A 21,993-nucleotide genomic window follows, 5' to 3' on the forward strand; every position below is an offset into this window, starting at 1 on the left:
AATCCTGCAAAGAGCAGCTCAGCAGACCTTTGGTTCCACAAAACCACTAGTGAGTTCTGGCCTCCCACCCTCCTCATTCAGCAGCCCAAGCACTCAGCTCTTGTGCTAGCAGGGTTCCTTTTATATATCATATCCAACCAAACATCTCACTGCAATCATGTTGATGACAACTCACAGAGCCCTATAGGACAGAGAAGAATGGTCCCAGGTGGTTTCCATGCTTATGGCCCTAAAGAAGCAGACTGCAACACCTTGTCCTGGGGAGTGGGCTTGAACCACCAATACTGCTGATCTCTCAGTTAGTAGCCAAGCACTAAATCACTTGCCACCAAGGCTCCTCTATGTAATGCATAAAACAAAACCAAATCCATTGCCCTGAAGTCAATTCCCACTCATATCGATTTTATACAGGGTTTCTGAGACTATAATTCTTTACAGAGTAGGCAGGTTTACTTTTCTCTGACGGTGGGTTTGAACTGCCAACCTTATGGTTAGTAAGGTTGGTTAGCCCAGTGCCTCACCCTGACACCACTGGGAATATGATGCAAACTATTGACCAAATCTGGATTCTTAGAAATGTGAATATTAAAAATGTGTAAGAAAAATTTAGATTTTTAGCTTTCAGTATATTATGAAAATACTGACTATGTCATCTTTGATTTTTAAGTCAGCAACTCCTACTATTCTAAAGTAATTGATTGACTTTATAAACTGAGGAATATAAAGGATTATGACTTTCACAAGCTGTAAAACCATCTACGGTTTAAATATAATAATTTAGATGTGTCATCATCAATATTATCATCATTTGCTCAACTAATGTACCTACATGCTTTATCCTCAATATCTCATTTTAATTTCACAAATCATCTGGACAGAATATAATGATTTATTATCCCCATTATGCTGACAAGCAAACTGAGGCTCAGTAAGATCAAATTATTTTCCAATGATGACACAACTTATAAGAGCCATGGCTTCCATACAGTCTTATGCTCCCTGACACCAACCATAAATACACTGCCTTTTGTCATTTCATTTGTAAGTTTACACTAATCAGAAAGCAAAATTAAAATGAGATGGAACATTTGGCTCTATTTGGTGAGAAGACTCTATTCAGTTCTACTGGGAGCTATGCCTTAAGGTAAAATTTTGGAGAATGCCTGATTGGTGTACCTAGAGATCATCTAACTCAGGGAACAGCATTAGAGTTTTCTAAACAACCCTTTGAGCAAACACATACATTTCCTTTTAAAAACCTCCTATTTGTCTTGCCCAAAGAAAGTGTTTTCGAAAATTATATCCACTAGTCTTAGCTTTGGAACTCATCATGTGCCTCCCTCTGTGTAATGGGAATATGTGTGATCAACCCACAGGCTCTTGCCAGACCTTTTCTAAAACTCTTTTTGCAAAACTTTTCTGAAATGATGACAAGGCATATCTTTGCAAGCTCTTTCGTGTTAGAAAAATACTTCCAGTTAAAGGAAGCATCACTCTATATCAGATCCTGTCAACTAAAGTCTCTTATGTTCATGAGTTTCATTCTTCTGATTTCTTTGGCTTTCATAAAATTATTACCATTATATCCAACTATCTGCATCAGATGCAAACAGGGTTTTTTCCTGCCATCCAGAATCCAAATCTTAATCTAGATTAACCACTTATTAATTAATCTATATTAATCTTAACCACTCTTTCGTAATCTAACATTAGTTGCAGCCCAAACTACTAAATTCCCTCTCGAGAACAGTAAAATAAGCCACCAAAATGTACACAGGAACACAGACAGCTTGGAAATAAGGTTTGAAAAAAAACTTAAAAGAATTTTCAAGACCCATAAATAGCCTGAATGGTACGTGAAAATGTGCATACAGAATCAAATGCTGAAAGTGGAGAATGACTGCTTAATATTTACCAGAAACAGCCCCAGAAAACCTGCCAGCCAGCCTCCAGACAGGAAAAATGCCAGCATTCACAGATGGCAAGGCATTGCTTCTCTTGCTATAGATTTTGAAAGTTAGTGAATTCCACATTCAAATTATTTTCTAAGAATGTAGCGTATAGAGAAAAAAATATTTCATTGCAGCACTAGTCACCATAGCTAAAAGGTGGAAGCTTCCTGAGTTCCCATCTGCAGTGCAATGGATGATTTTATATGACTCTTCCAGCCCTGAGCGTCGTTACTCTCATTCATCAAATGACCTTTTGATGACGGGTCTAGGGAAGAGAAGAAGGTAGGGGAAGAGAATGGTCGGATTCAGTTCTGCGTGACTCCTGACAGCATTAGTTGTGATTTCCATTCTTCTGTGTATAAAATAAGCTATCTCAGAAGTAGGAAATGAGATTCTCCCTACCAACAAGAGGGAGTAAACAGGAGTGGAGTGTGTCCTTTAGACTCTGACATCTCTGGCAGTGACCGTCCTTCATCCAGGAGAAAGCTTTGACACCAGAGGAGCGGGAACAGAACCAAGTGCCAGGGCATGAGGCAGATCAGTGGACTTCCCAGGCCACAGAGCAAGGAAAGCTGAGTCTTCAGACTGGAGACTTGCTTGTGGAGTGGTGTGACACCAGGCATGTAATTGGGGGAGCTAGATTTGCTCACGCATGGTCCTAGAGTGGAGTCTCATCAGGCTGAAGCTTAGGGTGGGGTGCTGTGCCCTTTGGGCATGTATTGACAGTCCTTAAAAACTTTGTATCTTTATATAAACAGGAAAGAGCCCAATGGGTCAAGTAACTGAGAGGCCATGGACCAGAGTGAGGCCTACTGGAAGGTGCAGCAGAGAAAAAGCTATCCTGTCTGGGTAATTGCATTTGTAATTAAGCATGTAAAATCTAATCTGTTAACTTCCTTCCTAAATCCCGTTATTACGAGTATTATCTGAGTATTATGTGGTTACTTATGAATTGTCAAACACCACTGAGCAGAGTCCCTTGAGAGGCAGAGTTGGAGAGTGGACCATTGTCTGACCTCAGTCTCATTGGACGTGGCCTCCACCAGCTGATGCAAAAAATGGTAATTTTCCTTCCCGCTTGTATAGTTGAAGAGGTCATATATGCCACCCTTGTCCTTTCTTTACACTATCATGGGTTGATTGGATAAAATGTGGTACATGCATGCAATGGAATACAACTTAGCCAATCTAAGAGATGATATCAAATGACATGCTACAATATGAATGGAGCTTGAAGACATGGTGCTCAGTGAAATAAGTCACTCACAAAAAGGATAAATACTGTATGCCCTCAGGCAGCATAACTTTTTGCAAATGGAATGCACCTTCTATATTTGTTTGCTCCTTCCTCAGGATAATAATTTTATTTTATTTTCATCTCATTTTTTTTAGCCACTCAGGCCACTATTTAGGTTTAAAGGATAAGGAATTTGGAGGGATTCATTTTGCTTAAGAAACTTATTATATATATATTTACACAGCCCATCTCAAGAAAAGAAATCAACAACAATATCCTATTAAACCCTCCATATCTGTGGCCCTCTCCCCACCCCCATCCTTCTTTCCAGACTTCTTAACAACCCACCCTTCCTCTTTTCCCTGTTCCCTCTCCCTCTTTTCCCAGGAAAAGAATTTCTATAAACTCACTACGATAAAAATTTTAAAAGAAGAAAATACTTTAGCATTGCTGTGCTAACAGAAATATTTCCTAAGTAGAAGGAGCAGTTGGCAAACAAACATACAAGGTAAATATTGTTTGCATAAAATTATGGTAAATAAAATATGAGAAGAGCCAAGTGAATAGAAACCAAGGTATATCCATTTTCTTAGCAAAGGTGAGAAAGAGGAGATGGTGGGTTGGTTACTGGTACTGAGAAATTTGCATTAGGGATAAGGCTGCACAGCTGATTGTTGTAATTGCTGCCAGTAAGCTATACAACTATGAAATTCTTTGGTTTAGAGGTTTATGGTCATGATTTAATGAGTTATCTAAGGCAAATGGCCTAGTAACATGTTTTGTGATTTTATTCCATCTCCAAGTACCCTAAAAGGAAGCTTGTAAGTAGTCAACCAATTGGTCTCTATTAATCTGGAGCGACAGAGAAGAAAAGGTCAGGAAAAGAGGAAGGTATGAACTGGAAGGCTAATTGCTCCATGGACAGCTGAAAATAAGCCGTCCAAAAATCCTATGTAGTTCTATTCTGACACACATGGAGTTGCAATTTGTCAGAGTTTACATGATGGCAACTATTGCTGGTAAGAGTTTGAGTCTATTCATTTATAGCCAAATTGTACAGATTCCATATACTACTGAAGGAAAATCAGTAGGGGAAAAATCAATGTCAGATACTTCCATGAAATTGGGAATGTTCTTTTGTACTTATCTTTCTATGCACGTTTGAGATTTTTTTCCATTTGCACTATTTTGAAAACTGTATTGAAATAACACTATAAGAGTGATTCAATAGAGTTGAAATGAGATATAGTGTCCCCATGCTAACATGAAATTGCTTAAAATACTATTTTAGGTATCTTTTCTGCATCTAAATAATAATTATAAATTTCAGCCATAGAGTTGTCTAAAGGATGACAAGCTTCCTGTACACTAAAAATAAAAGGAAGACAATTAGGTTAACAATGATATAATGGTAGATAGTTAATCCCCCCAGGCTTCTTAAATTCTATCCCTGGTCCTTAGTCAATTAACACATTCAAGCAGGTACCTCAAAACAGGATTGAGTCGGTAATGGACCCTTATTTTATGTCTAATGGAAAGGAACAGGGAATATGGAGGAGATGAGATTGGAGCGCTCAAAAACTCAAACAAAACTCACTGCCATTGGGTCAATTCTGACGCATAGTGACCCCCTGTAAGACAGGATAGAATTGCCTCTGTAAGTTTCCAAGACCAAATTTTTGTGGGAGTAGACAGTCTCATCTTTCTCCCACGGAGTAGCTGTTGGTTTCGAACTGCTGATCACGCAATTAACAACCCCATTGCCTAACGACTACACCACCAGGACTCCTAGTAGTTACAAGTTGGACAGCTGACCACGTGGTCAGTATGTCTAATTCCCATATCATAACATACCATGCTTTTTAATTAACATGTCAATTAAATAATAGTGGATCGATAATTTAATAATAAAATGTTCAATTAATTAAATATGCCTGTGCTGCAAACATATTCAATTGGATTTTTTAAAAGACTGTGTATTATCATTTCATGTGTGTGGAGTCTTAAATGTCTACACGGTGTTCTTGAACATGACATGTGTTCACTCCCAGCTCAAGGGGTTGCAGACCACCCCGGTCACTACAGGCAAGCCCTAGCTGTTTCCACAATAACTCTGTTCTCAACGACTCTCTGGCCAAATCTGCCAATGGGCATAAAACACATTCTGTCTTGAAATACCTTAACTTTCATCAAAATGGAATTATACTTTTTAAAAATATTTGCTTTCTCTTTTAGACCGGTAGGCATTATTTGTTTGTTTTAACTTGTCTCATTTCCTAAATTTCTCCAGATGGTTGAATGCTGTTGCTTTTCCCATCACCCATCCTTACACCTCAACCCCTCCCCGAAACTTACCCCCATTAAAACTTCAGTTTGTCCAACTTCCATCACTTCTCTTGGGTCCTCCTATCAGGACCTTCTATGTGGAATTCTTCAGAACTACATCTGGTGTTTTCTACTCAGTAAGCAGATCATTTCCTTGATGATGAGAAAAGCATGTCTACAAAACAGATAAAGCCTTTTTTCAAGTAGTTTTAAATGAAGAGCATCTGAAACCCGCATTTAGTCTAAAATTTCTCATCCTGTCGTCTTCCGATCTGTGTGAGTCATGACTGGAAAGCCATACTTCATCACCCAACATTTCCAGACAATTCCTTTAGAATGAGTCTGGTCTAGAGTTCAGGTAGTAAAGTAACCATATAATTTAGTGGAAAAGAAAGTCAAATGTATAACTGTAAATTTTCTATTTGCTATTATTCATATGCTATAGTAACAGAGCCAGGTTTGAATAAGAATTCTCAACACGTTTGAAATTTTTATATAATATTCAATTAGAAACCCATCAGAAAGAAAACTAGATCACAAATAAGACTTTTAAAAGACACCATAATAGAACAGTCAGCAGATACTATACACAAATAATCTAGTGCTAACATTCCCAAACTCTAAAAAGCACATGGTGATATAATGTATGTGCATCAGTGAGAATCATTCAAATGAAGGTCTAGCAGGAAAAAATTACCTTGGTGCAAAAAGGACTTCAACAATTTAATTGTAATTTTGTGATCACACTAATTATTTCAGTCCTTTAAGAGTATGGAACCTTTCTTATTCATATGAGTGCCGCCCGATTCAGATGCATAGCATTAGTGCCTGCCTCACTGAACAAGATGAGCCATCTATCTTGGAATCACGTAGGTAGTCACGAAAACGGGAACATGAAAACATTCTGGGGTTGATCACAGAAGCCTTCACTTTTAACAAGTTCTCCAAATAGTTTCTATGCACACTGAAGCTGCCTCACTACTAACATAAGTGACATGGGGCAGTGGTCATTCAATGACAGACATCTCACCTGCCATGATGGAGACCAGGGAACCTCAAGCACAGACAAGTGTCTGTCAGGGAAGGTCTGCATGTTGCAATGATTGTTGTCAAGTTTCAGTGTAACTTCCAATAGAAAATGAACTAGAAAGAAGAACCTGGTGTACGTTCAGTAACACGGAGGATGATGGAGGCGCATGAGACAGATATGTATCATAATACCTGAACCCTAAACTTCAGAGGGAAGGATAGATAATTTGTTTGAATACCCACTAGCTGAAGAAACTGAACAAAAGAAGACAGGGAACAGATAGGGTGAAGTTCTAGTTAATATGACACTTGGCAATGTTCTTGAACTTTTGCAAGCTGTATTTGAAGAGGTTGGCTACCTGAGAGCACAAACAACTACCTGGTGACTGGTGATCATGAAGGTACAATAGTCCTTGTTCCCCAAACCCTCCTGCATGGCCAGTGTCCACTCTCATCCACTCAGTGATTTATTGTTGTTGTTGTTGTTGTTAGGTGCCCTCGATCCAGTTCTGACTCACAGAGACCCTCTGAACAACAGAACAAAATACCATTCAACCTGTACCATCCTCATCATTGCTCTTAAGTTTGAGCCCATCTCTGTAGCCACTGTGTCCATCCATCTTGTTGGGTGCTTTGCTCTTTTTTGTGGTCCTTTTCCTATGCCAAGTATAATGTCCTTTTCCAGGGATTTCTCTTTCCTGATAGCATGCTCGAAGTACGCGAGACCAAGTCTCACCATCCTGGCTGCTCAGGAGCATTTTGGCTGTACTTCGTCCAAGACAGATTGGTTTGTTCTTCTGGCAGTTCATGGTAGTTTCAAGATTCTCAACCAATGCCACAATTCAAATGCACAGGCTCTTTTTTTCAATCTTCCTTATTCAATGTCCGACTTTCGCATGCAGATGAAGCAATGAAGAAGACACCATGGCTTAGGTCAGGCGTCAGGCACACTTCAGTCCTCCAAGTAACGCCCCTGCTTTTCAACACTCTCCAGAGGTTGTGCAACAGATTTGCCCACTGCCATGTGCCATTTGATCTCCTGACTGCTGCTTCCACGACCCTTGGTTGTGGAAACAAGCAAGAAGAAATCCTTGACAATTTCTATGTCTTCTCGATTTATCAAGATGTTACCTATTGGCCCTGTTGTAAGGATTTTTTTTGCTTTACACCGAGTTATAATCCATACTGAAGGCTGCGATGATGAACTTGGTGTTCATCAATAAGTACTTCATATCCTCTTCACTTTCAGCAACTAGGTTTTATCATCAGCATATTTCAGGTTGTTAAAATGCCCTCCTGCAATCCTGATGCTGTTTTCTTCTTCATAACATCCAACTTCTCTGATGGAATAAGTATGGTGGGAAGATACAATCCTGACACACATCTTTCTTGATTTTATACCATACAGTCTTCTCTTGTTCTGTTTGCACCATTGCTTCTAGATCTGTGTACAGGTTCAGCCTAGGAACAATGAATATTCTGAAATCCTCATTCTTCAGAAGTCTATCATCTATAGTTTGTTAGGAGCCACACAGTCACATGCCTTTGCATAGGCAATGAAGCACAAGTAAGCATCTTTCTGGTATTCTCTGCTTTCAGCCAAGATCCATCTGACATCAGCAATCATATCCTTTGTTTTACATCCTATACTAAATCTGACTTGAACTTCCGGCAGTCCCCTGTCCTTGTACTGCTGCAACTCTTGTTGGATGATGTTCAGCAAAATTTTACTTACATGTCATATAAATGATATTGTTCTGTAATTTGAGGATTCTTTTGGGTCACCTTTCTTTGGAATGGGTACAAATATGAATCTCTTCTAGTCCGTTGGCCAAGTATCTGTCTTCCAAATATTGTAGCATAGACTACTGTCTGCTTTCAATGTTTCATTAGTTTGTTGAAATATTTAAATTGGTAATCCATCAATTCCTGAAGGCTTCTTTGCAGCTAATGCTTTCAATGCAGCAAGGACTTCTTCAAGCCCATTGTTCTTGTTCTGGAAATGGTTGAATATCGACTAGTTCTTTTTGGTATGGTAATTCTATGTACTCTTTCTATCTTCTTTTGAGACTTTCTGCATCATTCAACAATTGCCCACAGAACCTTTCAGTATTTCCACTCTAAGCATGTTTTTTTTCTTTAATTATTTCAGTTTAAGCCATGCTGAGTAAATTCTTCCTTTTTGGCTTTCTAACTCCAGGTCTTTACATGTTTCATTATAATATTTGACTTTGTCTTCTCAAGCTGCCCTTTGAAAATTTCTGCTCAGCTCTTTGACTTCATTATTTCTTCCATTTGCCTTAGCTCCTCTACAATTAAGAGCAAGTTCCAATCTCTCCTGGCATCCGTGTTGGTATTGTCTTTTCTTTCTTTCTTTCTTTCTTTCTTTCTTTCTTTTTATTTTTGCTATCTTTTGCTTTCTTCATGTATGGTGTTCCTGATGGCTTCTCACAGCTCATCATGTCTTCTGCCATTAGTGTTTAATGCATCAAGTCTACCTGAGGTGTGCACAGAATCAGAATGAGATGCACTCAAGGTTGTGTGCTGTCGCTAGTCCACTTATTTTCATGTTATTCAACTTTAAGAGGATCTTACATGTGCCCAACTGGTGGCCTCATTTCATCTGCTAATATTGAGCTTATCCATCTTCCCACAGATGTAGTCAATTTGATATCGGTGTATTCCATCTGGAAACGTTCCCATGTAGAGTCATGTTGTATGTTGTTGCAAAGGTATTTAATATGAACAAGTAATTGGTTTTGCAAAATTCTATCATGTGATCTCTAGCTTTGTTTCTAACAGTATGATCATTTTTCCAGCTACTGTTCCTTTCTCTTTATTTCCAACATTTGCATTCTAATCGCCAATAATCATCAATGCATCTAACTTGCATATTTGATCAATTTCAGATTGGAAGAAATTAGTAGAATTCTTCAATTTCTGCATTAATAACTTTAGTGATTGTTGTTAATTTGAATAGTAGTTGTATTGATTGGATTTTGTATAAAGATTATCCTATCACATATGGCATTATAATTCAAGATGGATGTTGAAATATTTTTTTGAGGATGAATGAAAAACCATCCCTCTTGATTGTCCCATTCCTAGCATAATAAATCATATGTTTATCTGATTCAAAGGAATCTCTATCCTTATGTGTTCCACTTCAATTTTTAAAATCATTTTAGTGGGGGCTCATACAACTCTTATCACAATCCATACATGCATCCATTATGTCAAGCACATTTGTACATTCATCTCCCTCAACATTCTCAAAACATTTGCTCTCCACTTAAGTCCCTGGCATCAGCTCCTCATTTTTCCCCCTCCTTCATGAACCCTTGATAATTTATAAATTATTATTATTTTGTCATGCCTTATACTGTAGGGTGTGACGAAGGGTAATGTAGCCTAGAGGAATCACTGAAACCCAAATGAAGGCTGAGCATGATAGTGGGACAAGAGGAAAGTGAAAGGAAATAGAGGAAAGAGCTAGGAGGCAAAGGGCATTTATAAAGGCCCATTTCATTTTTAATGGTTTCTAATCTTCCTAGATTCAACTTCATACATTTCAAGTTCAGATCATGTATTAGGCAGAGTCCTCTAGAGAAGCAAAACTAGAACATTAGAAAACTAGAACATGATTAATATATAAATATAGTTAAGTTTATGTAGTGAAAAATAATATAACAGCAAATTGGTCCCCACGGCAGCCCAGGGACCTCAGTGTGACTCACTTTCATGTGCCTGTTAATATACTGAAGGTCTTTCCAACTCACACAGCCACTAACCCATGACCAATGAAGCAGACAATAGGAAGATGAGATGGCAAGGTGTAGCAGAGGTCGGTATCCCAGCGTAAAGAAGCAGGTTGGGTTGGAGCTTCACAGTGTAGCAATGTAAGGTGGCTGGCTGGAGGTGCGGCGACTGGGCAAATGGCAACATGAGTAGGGTCAGCCCACAGACAGCAGACATAGCAAGGTGGACTGGTGCTGGTGGCATGGAACATCTGAGCATGGCGATGCAGTCCACGGTTTGGCAACATGGGACTGATCAGTGCATGGCCCACAGGTAGCACAGCACACACGATAAAGCAGGCCATCTGGATTAAGCAGCATAATGGTCCAACCACCCACGAGAGAGACAGATGCCAGCCTCCAAAGAACCATGTATCTCGTTCACACCTCCAAGGGAGGCCGTGGACTGAGACCTGATTGGCAAGCTAAACTCTACCCTCATCTTCTTACAGGTGCCATGCTGGCACAAAAAATACTCTCACAGGTCATTAATTGATGTTTTCAGCTGTTTCTTCTCATTTTGAGTCATGTCCATCAGCAAATGCAGGTCATATAGGCTTCACTCCCACAGGATTTACTCCATCGGTGTCATTATTGTCCACTCTACTTTTGAGAAGGCAGCCCTTCCACAGTAATAATCTCAGTGCCTTCCAATGAGCGCCTCATCGGGCACTCTCTTTGACAATTCTCTGCTTCCATTCATTTACTGACAAACGAGGAAGGAGGCAAGAGAAGAGTAACTGAGGGAGAAGATGAGCGGAACAAATAGAAAAGAGCTAAACATCTAGGAGAAATAGAAAGTAGATAACGAATTCGTGAGTTTAAAATAGGATAAAGAAAAGGAAAGAGGAACAAAACAGAATGGAGACTTCGGTGACAGAGGCAGCACTCAGAGAAGAGGAAATTAGGGGGATTGGGACATCCATTAAGAGTCAGTGCCCTCTGCCAGCCAGTGAGCTCCAGGACTGCTGGGGAAGATGGAAGGACTGGAAGACCTAGTCCTAGATGGAGTTCTTATTGCCTAGATGGGCCATTCGGTCCAAAAGTAACTCCTGCTGGCTTAGAGGGTAGTTGATATCAGGGTGTTTGTTACTGGAGGAAACTCTTTTGAGCCGCTGATGTAGAGTGGCTGATTGTTGTAGAAGACATTCTTGCCTGCCCAGTGCTGCCTAGGGCGGGCCCTTGTGCTGGCGCTATGTATTCTGTTGGCCTGAGGAGGCAGACCTCAGCACCTCCCGTCTCTGGTGCGGTTTACCAGTACCCAATCCATGAGGGGTAACTCTCACTTTAGATGGATCAGTGATTGCGTAGAAGGGGGGTAGCACCACCCACTGCCATTTCTTCTCTGCCAGCTTATGGCACTGCGATGGCTCGTGTGCTGCTGTGATGCTGGAAGCTACGTCACTCTTATTTTAAATACCAGAGAGCTCAAAAAAGTGAACAGGCTTCAGCAGAGAATAAAAACTGACTATGAAGAACAAAGAGGCTATCCACTTCAGAGGCATCATCTACTGTCGTCTACGTTTTCTTGTTTATTCTTACAGCATTTTTACTATTTATAAAGTTATATTTTCTTCCCGTTGTATGCCAGATTTCCCCAGCTTTTCCCCTCTTTATTATCTGCTGGGTCTATCATTTCTGGTTGGCAGCTTTCTTCTTCTTTCAGAGATTTATATAGGACTGCCCACGTGCTTCTTGCCTGCCTGGTCTCTGCTGAAAAATCAGAACTTAGCTTTATTTTTCCCCAAGGCGTTCTCAGAACTTTTAACTTATCTTTGCTTTGGGAAAGTTTGGTCATAATACATCATAGTCATTGTAATTTCCCTTTGGGCTCTATCTTCTTTGTGCCTCAGTCAGCTCTCTGAATGCATTTTTTTTAAATCTTTCGTGATGTAAGGGAAGCTTTCTGTGTGCTTTTTGTTGCTTCTGCCTAGTCTGGGGTTCCGACTTCAAAGAACTTGTTCTTTTTAATGGTGCCCTATCTAGTTCTTGGGCTTTCTTTGCATTTTTTGTTGTGGTTCTTTTTAAAATTTCATTGTTTCTCTAGCAGATTAGTTATGAGGTATTTATATTCAAACTCACTAAGCTAGCCTTCAATTCAATTTTACTCTTTAGCCCTTTTTCTACATTCTTCATTTATGATATCTTAGTATTAATCTTACGGGTTTCTATATGCTGTTTTTGGTAAAGTTTAAAATTTCCTTTAATTTTGTCAGTTTGCTCATGTAGTGTTTTTCTGAATTCTTCTAAAGCGTTTTCTGTGCTTTCCTTGGTTGTCTGCGGCTTGCTCAAGCACTCTCAATGCATTGAAAATACCTAAATAAAGTTCTTTTGGTTTCCTTATCCAGTAGTTGCAACACATTTTCTTTGTCAGAATGGTTTGGGGCACTGCGCATCCCTCACTTGTTTGAGTCATTCTGTTTGGTCGTGTTTCTTGATGTGATTAGAGATCAACTGTTGTCTCTGATACATTGTGGTTGGGTTATGTTTGTGTTAAACTGATCAGCAGCAGATATGAGAGGGAGTAGTGGCCCTTACCAAATACGTCCAGCTGCTGGAGGATGGGTGTGACTTTGTGGTGTTGGCGCGATTGTTCTCTCCAGCAAGGCGGGACAAGAAAATTTAAAATAGAGGAATCTAAATCTCCAAAAACATAGCAGCCAAAATATATAAACACACACATATGTATGTGATTATATACAAGCTGGGGAAAGCAGGCAGGTAATTGCAAGAAAAAAAATAACTTAAGAGGAAACAAGGAAGTAAATGTAAAAATAAAGATAGAGAAAAGGAAAGTGAAAAAAACAAACAAACCAATGTCTCAAATATAGTAAACAAGATTAGGAAGGAGAACATGAGATGATTTCTCAGTAGGCCAATCAAGCATTCTCCAATATTTTACCTTAAAGCAAAACTCCAGTCTGCACAATAGGGATAATATCATTTACCACCACCACCACCACTACCTCCTGGAACTCTGTGAAAACAAAATGAGATATTGCAAATAAAGCATGCAAATACATTAACTGAGTAAATAATGAGAGTGGTGATGATGGCGCAGTCTGAATGAGTATCTTAGCACTGTTCTGCGTGCTGTTTTCAAGGTTGTGGGAGTCAGACTCCATCCCCTTCTCAGTTTCCCAGGACAGCCAATAACTTTAGAATACTCATATCCACGACCGCCCTATCAATGATTTTAAAATGAATGATGATGGAATTGATAATTTTATAAATATAAGGAAAGGTAAAATTCCAAACGATTGCTTCCATATATCTAATACTCAGACTTCCAAGAGTCCAGGAATTGTCAAGTAGAATAGATCATCATAATAACCCTGGTGGTGTCATGGGTGAGGCATTGGGCTGCTAACCTTAAGGTTGACAGTTTAAACCTACCATCTGTGGGGAAAGCCTGACTGCTCTCAAAAGACTTAGTCTCAGCATCCCTGTCTGAAGTCAGCATGAGAGGGAATCCACTTGATGGCAGTGGCTTTGGTTTTGTCATATGCATTACACAGAGGAGCCTTGGTGGCAAGTGATTTAGTGCTCGGCTACTAACTGAAAGATCAGCAACATCGGCGGTTCAAGCCCACTCCCCGGGACAGGGTGTTGCAGTCTGCTTCCACGTGGGACAATTTTCTCAGTCTTATAGGGCTTGGTGAGTTGTCATCAACATGAAAGCAGTGGATGTTTGGTTGGATATGACAGATAAAAGGAACCCTGTTAGCACAAGGGTTGAGTGCTTGCCTGTTGAATGAGGGAGGATGGTCAGACCTCACTGGTGGTTTTGTGGAACCACAGGTCTGATGAGCTGCTCTTTGCAGGATTACAGCCTGGGGAAACTCATGGGGCAGTTCCACTCTGTCCGGTAGGCTCTCTGTGAGCCAGATTTGACCCAATCGCCCACCATCACCAGCAGCAGCAACACAACATGGTACTATCATTGTCAGAAAGTGATAAACTTTATTGAAGACATAATCTAAAGGCTGAGGCAAGTCATTATTTAAGGTATTAAAATTGGTTCCTTAGCAGGTTCAATGTCAAGAGAGGTAAATTGAGAGGAAAATAATTTTATCTTGGAAAATTGAAAAAAATCAATCTGGCTTCTTCAGCTTTCCAATTTGCCTTAGCTACAAGAGTGGTTAATTCTAAGTGTCAAACGGTTGGGTTTCCTCTGTTTATCAAAAATGCTTATTATCTCCATGTTCCTTGTTTTGAAGAGACTTAGTTAAATTACTTCAATTCTGTTTAAAACTCTAGTCAGAGTGCCCTGGAGGCAGAGGTTGTGTCCTATACTCCTGGGACTAAATGCTCCAACTGCATGCTTGTTCCCGACCTGAATGAGTTCTAACGTAGGGCCCAGATTTCCTGAAAAAATGAACTAAGACACTGGTTTGACAAAAGTGACTTAGATACATTTAGGCAAATGAAGATTAGGGTACACATTCTTAGGAAATAGATCTCAAATATATAATGCATAAAATGATTATAAATAATCGCATTCTGGGAGATACCGCTTATTTATATAAACTCTTGTTGTAACTGTGACATAAATGCTTTGTTGAGTAATTCATTGTCCTTTCAAAAATACTTTATCCAGATGTTCTGCTTCCTTTAAACAAGTGTTTAAAGGAAGTGTTTGCTTTTTACATCATTGCAGATAATATATTGGTTAGACTTGACCTACTTAGGGTGCATTTTTTTCCCCCGTTCATGAAGCCAAGAAATGCATTTTTCATAATTATATTATCATTTAGCCTGATAAAGATACTGGATGCCTGTTCTGTGAGATAATGACAAATGTGTAGACTTACAGTTTATAACCTTTTATGACAGATAAGTTCCTAGGCGGCATAAACCGTTTGCATGTCACTGCTAACCTGAAGGCTGGCAGTTCTAGCCCACCAAGGAGTGCCGTGCAGAAAGGCATGGCAATCTCCTTCTGTAAGGATCACAGCCAGGGAAGCCCCCTGGGGCAGCACGACTCTGTAACACATGGGCTTGTTTGGGGTCAAGACTGATGTTGAACATTCGCATTTTTTCCCTCAAAGCCAGATTCAGATAGATATTCCTGAAAGTCCTTCAAGCCCCTGCTCTCCCGATAATTATTTTCCCAAGACTAAAAACGATGGAAATATTTGTCCCTGCTCTTTTTTCTCCACTTCTGCTCAGCGTCCTGGCCCTGTGGAGATATAACCCACCTCTTTCCTGTGCTTTTCTACCCTCCACAATATGAAAGACTCTCATGGTCTAAGGCAATCACCTCCTGACAAGAATCCGGCCAGTTTCCACCCACTGCTGGCAGAGTCTGTGTTTCATGCAAACCTAGGTACACCACCTCTGCTCTAGGGCACATACATCAACGGAGCTTCTGTCATGCAGACACTATGTTGAAAGCACTGCATAGATAGTTTTAAACATACATATAGCCATCAGTTCCTGGAGCCTTCGTATTTACTTTGAGCTTCAGTGAAGCTTGAATTTCTTCCTTCAGTACCATTGCTTCCTGACATGCACTACCTCTTGTGCTGGTTGCGTGTTGACCAGCTTTTATATACAGTGTTTCTGTGTGATCGCCATTTATGTCATAACATCTCACACGTAAAGGCTTGGGCTTGGGTGGCCAGATTATTTACACAAAACCAAGGAATATATTATCTTCCTAATTATATTAGCATTTTTCTTGATGCTGATACTGGAAGCCTGTTCACTGGAAGCCATTCCCCAGACTAACAATGATAGAGCTGGATTTCACTCTTCCTTCTCCACTTCTGCTTGGTGTCCCAATCCCTGTGAGTTATGATCGACCTTATTCCTGTGCATCTCTTCAATCTGAAAATCTCTCATTGTCTAATGCAATCACCTCTTGCCAATATCGCTGCTACTTTCCACCCACTTCTGACACCCCAAGCTTCCTGCAGCCCTACGTACAGTACTTCTGCTCCAAATCCCTGATGTGAACTCCAATTTCAAACTCTCCAGTGCTTTTCCTTGTCCTTTGCTTCCCTCTTTTTTACACAGCCCCTGCTCAACTACCCCATTCACCAGATTCGGCTCTGGGCGTCTGATCCTGGGATGCTATCTCCCCCTGCTTCCATGATCGTTTAAATTCTCTCAGCCTTTGGCATGCCATTCAAGATTACCAAGCAGGATTTCCTTCTCCAGGGACTGGGCTCTCCTGACAGTCTCACCATCCTTGCCTCTGAAGGTCATTCTGGACCTTCTTCTTCCAAGACAAATTGATTTGTCCTTTAAGCAGTCCATGGATATCATTCTTGGCAAAATGGAGGGGCCGCGAAAAAGAGGAAGGCCTTCAACGAGATGGGTGGACACCACGGTGGCTGCATCAATGGACTCGGGCATAGGGACAATTGTGAGGGTGGCACAGGATGGGGCAGTGTTTGGTTCTGTTGAACAGAGGGTTCCTCTTGGTTGGAACTGACTCAACGACCTTTAACAACTCAAGATTGCCTGGTAATTCTTCCAAGAAAACTTTCCAGACTTCCTTAGCTCCTGATGATTCCTCTTCTCTGAATCTATCCTTTTGTAAATATCAGAAGCCTTATTGTCCTTGCTCCTACATTGATAACCAGCCTAGGGGGCGGAAGCACTGGGGGCACAAACAGAGAGTGGGCATCCACTGAGCTTCTGTTGTGCAGGCACTGGCTTGGAGGGATTACAGATATCAATTCCTCGAGCCTCAATTTTCCAATGCAGCTTGGATTTCTTCCTTGATCTGACTCCAGTGCAGCTTGGACTTCTTCCTTCAGTACCAGCTGTTCTTGCTCATATGCTGCCTCCTGAAATGGTTGATATAAACCAATTCCTTTGGGTACAGTGACCATGTGTATCCCTTTCATGATTCTTGAATCATCCACTATTTTGTCCATAGAATCTTTCCATATTTTGAGGCTCCAAGATTTTGTTCAGTTCTTTCATTTTAAAAAATGCTGAGCACGTTCTTCCCTTTTGGTTTTCTAACTCTTTGCACATTTCACGATAATCTTTGTCTTTGTCTTCGCAAGCCATTCTTTGAAATGTTCAGCTCTTTTATTTCACTTCTTCCACTCGCTTTGGCTAGTCTACACTCAAGAGGAAATGTCGACGCCTTTTCTGAACTCCATGTTTGTCTTTTCTTTCTTCTATCCTGGGTTTATAATGACTTCTTCATGTATGATGACCTTGATATCATGTCACAGTTTGTCCGGCCTGCAGTAATTATTTGGAATATACTCAAGGTTGTGCTTTGGTTCTCATGGACTTGTTTTAATTTTCTTTATTTTCACTCTGAACTTTGATAACAGCAATTGATGGCCTGCTCTTCAGTGGACCACTGGACTAGTTTTGATTGATACTATTGAGCTGATTTGATATTTGTGTGTTACATTATGAAGAGTAGTGGGACATTGTGTGATACAGTGCCAGAGCATGAGCCCCTTAGGTTGAGTGACACTCAAAATAGATCTGATAGGTTGATTTGTTGCTAAATCATAAATCCATATTGTTAAAAAGGATATTTGCGATGAATAAGTCATTGATCTTGAAAATGCACATATCACGTCATCTCTAACATCGTTTCTATCACCAAAGCCATATTTTCCATACTTATTCTCAGCTGTAATCCACCAGTAATTATCGATTTATCCTGACTGCAGAAGTTGGACATTATTCAATTTCTTCATGTTTTTCATTACTTGTTGCTGCCTAAACTTGAGTAACAGTCATGCTAACTGGATCCTAGTAGGCTGGCCTGTTTTCTTCAGGACAGAACTTGAAATGCTTTTATTGCTTCTTCCCTAAGATCAACACTACACTACTCTTCTCCAATTTTTTTCAAAATCAGCTTATTCATATTTTGAAAGAATTATAACATAAAACAAGAAATATTATTTAGCTTGAATTTTTTCCCAATACTACCAAGGCTTCCAAAGATTTTTTATAATCTGCTTATATATTTCCCCCCCACCTCAAGGCAGTCTATGATTTAATTCACATTTGAGAAATTGGCAAATATCAATATAATTGCTCTGCTTAAGAAAAGAAGAAATGACAGAGATGCCAGCAAGTATTTACTGAATGTTTACTATATGCAAGGCACCACATTAAATATAAATATACAGATAAGAAAGACCTTCTCCCTATTCTCAGTAAAACTATTATCATTGAAGAGATACCTATTCATAGCAACCTTGTGTGTTACAGACTAGAACTGCACTCAATGGGATTTTTTGCAACTGTAATATTTATGGAAGCAAAAACATCAACAGGTATTTATTTCATCTACAGTACACCTGGCTGTTTAAACCACCAAAAAAAAAATCTAATAGTTGAGCCCAAAACAGATGCGCCACTCAGAAGCCACTAAATACTGTGATGTGCATTGGAATGAACCCCACCTCTCACCCATCATTTACATAAAGGGTGGAAAAGACTAAGAAATTCGGTGCAGATGTTCAATATACGTGCCTGAGTTTTGAAGACCAGGCAAGCTTTCTCCCTATATAGTAAGCAAGGAGGATATTTCTGGGAAATGGAGCCATGGAAGTGAAGGCAAGAGGAAGAGACAGGCACACATGTTTGGAAAACTGAAAGGTTTTTTAAACTGGGAGCAAGAGTTGACAGCTAAGTGCAAGGATAAATGAAAAAGAATAATTTAGTAAGAACAGACTAGAAGGAATCTTGAATGCTATGGCAGAATATCAAAGATTAGGAATTATATCCAAACTGTACATTTTGACAGATTTAACAGAAATCATTTCTAAAAGGCCACACAAGGACACCTCAGAAGAAAGGTCTAGCAATTTGTTTTCCAAAGATCATGACCTTGATACGTCTACAGAGCACAGTTCTACACTGAAACCCCTTGAGTTGCCCCGAGACTGAATGACAATATGGCAACTGGTGAGTTTTATTTAATTCAGAGTGATGAGTGAAGGACAACTGAACAATAGAGAGGAGGACTGGTAAATAGAAATAAGAGAATTTAAATGGAGGGAAAGGGGATCCACAGGGGACCCCTATCTTTCTCAACCAATCCTATCTGAACACCTTCTCTCTCAAAGTCATGGGAAGCTGATCTCCAGTGAAAAGGTCACAGATGAATCTCACCTGGGAAGGACAGTTCTCTGTAGCATGGCATCATTGTACTGCAGGAATACAGACAGACGTGCCTGGAAAGATATGGTAGGAAAGTGGTTCCACAATATACACCCTTAGCCTCTATTATGAACAAAATGTGTCTCCCCTCCCAACGTATGTGTCAATTAGCTAGGTCATGATTCTCAGTACTATGTAACATCTTTGACTGGTGATCTGATAGAATTATCCTGTACATTATAAAGATGCACCAATTCATAGAGAAGTACGTGCTGTTTGGAAAGTAAAGGATCTTTGAAAAAGTGGATGATCCTTAATGAGATAAATTGCTACAGTGACTGCAATAATGGACTCAAACATCAGAATAATTGTGAGAATGGTATAGGGATATGCAATGACAGGGGGAAAAATCCATATTTGTGCCCATTCCGAAGAAAGATGACCTCACAGATATACAAATTATAGAATAGTATCATTGATATCACATACAAGCAAACCTTTGTTGACACTCATCCAGCAAGGGTTGCAACAGTACATCACCAGGGAGCTTCCAGAGGTTCAGACTGAATTCAGAATTGTTTAAAAATAAAGGGTTCATCATTGCTGATGTCAGAGGAATCTTGGCTGAAAGCAGAGACTGCCAGAAAACAAAATTATCTATGCCAAGGCATTCAACTGTGTGGATCACAGCAAACTACGGATCATCTTGAGTGGAATGAGAATTACAAGACACTTAATTGTGTTCATATGGAACTTAGAAATGGATCAAGACACAGTTGTATGAACATAACAAACATATGTTGTTGTTGCTGTTGTTGTTATTGTTAGGTGCCATCGAGTTGACACTGACCCATAGCAACCCAATACACAAGAGAAGGAATGGAAGCGAGGTCTTTCCCACAGCGAAATCTTCCCTTAGAGTTGCCCTGTTCAGTTCAAACTTCTAGCCTATGAGAAAACAAACTCTGTTTATTGTAGCCATCCACTTGTGGTGTGTCTCTTACAGTAGCACCAGCTCATTAAGACAACTCCTCAGCCCTAGTTGGGGATAAAAGGCAAGAGTTCTTTGTCCATAGGGTTTATATCATTTACTCATCCAGTCAGCTCTGCAGTGCAGCAAAAGGAAACAGCTTGACGAACACACAACACCACATGGTCCCCAACTGCCTGCAAGTCCACTGGAACTGGAACCCTCCCCTTCAAAGTAGGGACACACCCCGCAATGATTCACATTTCTGAGAAAAGCACTGGTAGGCCATTAAATGACCTTCAAAATGTACACATTATTTAAGTGGGATTAAATAAGTGTCCCTGACATCTCACATTAACATGCATCCAATTTTTTTTCATCATGTAAGATTTGACATATACACAGAGCCAAAAGCAATACGCCATCATCTGTTGGCTATTATGCCTTCCAGTCCCCCTGGACCTATGCTCTCCTGTTGTAAGATTTTAGCTGAATAAAAATGTGTGCTGTGGATCGTCAAACTTCTCAAATAACTTGCTGACTTCATTGTTGTTGTGGTGGTGGTTCACAATAATATTGAGAAGTAGGGAAAATGTCAGCTAATCGGTAAACTGAAACCAATGCAGCATTTTGGTCGACTATACCACTTCACACCTTCCTAATCCCTCCTCAAAAATATGTGATGCTTACCTGGATAAAATAACAAAGAAGTTGTTTGATATATTTATCGATAAACAATATCACACACAAAAACATAATTGTCAATATTGATGAAAGGGCATTCTTGTATTATACCCCACTGTTCCCTGCAACCAGGAATATAAATAATTTAAGAACTACTTTTTATTGTTACATAAAATGAAGTCATTTTTTCACAGCCAACTTCTTTATTACTTTTCACATAAATGAAGTTTTTGTTTTGATTTGTCTTCTCCTGTTATGGACTGAAATTGTGCCCCCTGCCTAAAAGAAAAATGAGTTGTAAATTCTTAACCCCTATACTTTCTCTGTAATCCCAATTGGGGATACATCTTTGTTACGTTAATCAGTTCATATCAATGTAGTGTGTGTCTTAAAGAATCATCTTTGAGATATAAAAAGAATAGATTAGGCACAGATGGTGGGGAAGGTGGAAATTGGAAGAAGCTCACCAAAGAACCAAGGAACAGAAGCTGAAAAGAAAAAAGAACCTTTCCCCAGGGCCAAAAGAGGGAAATCCTGTCTCTCGAGCTAATGACTTGAATTAGCACCTCCAGTCTCCTAAACTGGGTGAAAAATGTCTACCCATTAAAGCAGCTCGCTTGGGGTATTTCTGTTGTAGCAGCAGTAAGAAACTACGACCACCTCACCAGTAGACTAGATGTTGAGAGAGTGGTGATTCTTCTTGGATATTTTTCTTTTTCTTCAAACAATTTTAGATCACCTAGAAAATAGCCCTCTATCAATATTTTCTGCATTAATTAATTAATTAATTCCTCAGTGTAGAGAGGAAGAAATAAAGTTAGTTTATTTAGGTAAACATTTGTTAGGCTTTTTACTAACAAGGATTTTTCTTTCTTTTTTTTTTTAAACATTTTATTAGGGGCT

This window comes from Echinops telfairi, unplaced genomic scaffold, assembly GCF_000313985.2.
Source record: "Echinops telfairi isolate 266 unplaced genomic scaffold, ASM31398v2 ScPeMD7_11;HRSCAF=52, whole genome shotgun sequence".
Classification (NCBI taxonomy): Eukaryota; Metazoa; Chordata; class Mammalia; order Afrosoricida; family Tenrecidae; genus Echinops; species Echinops telfairi.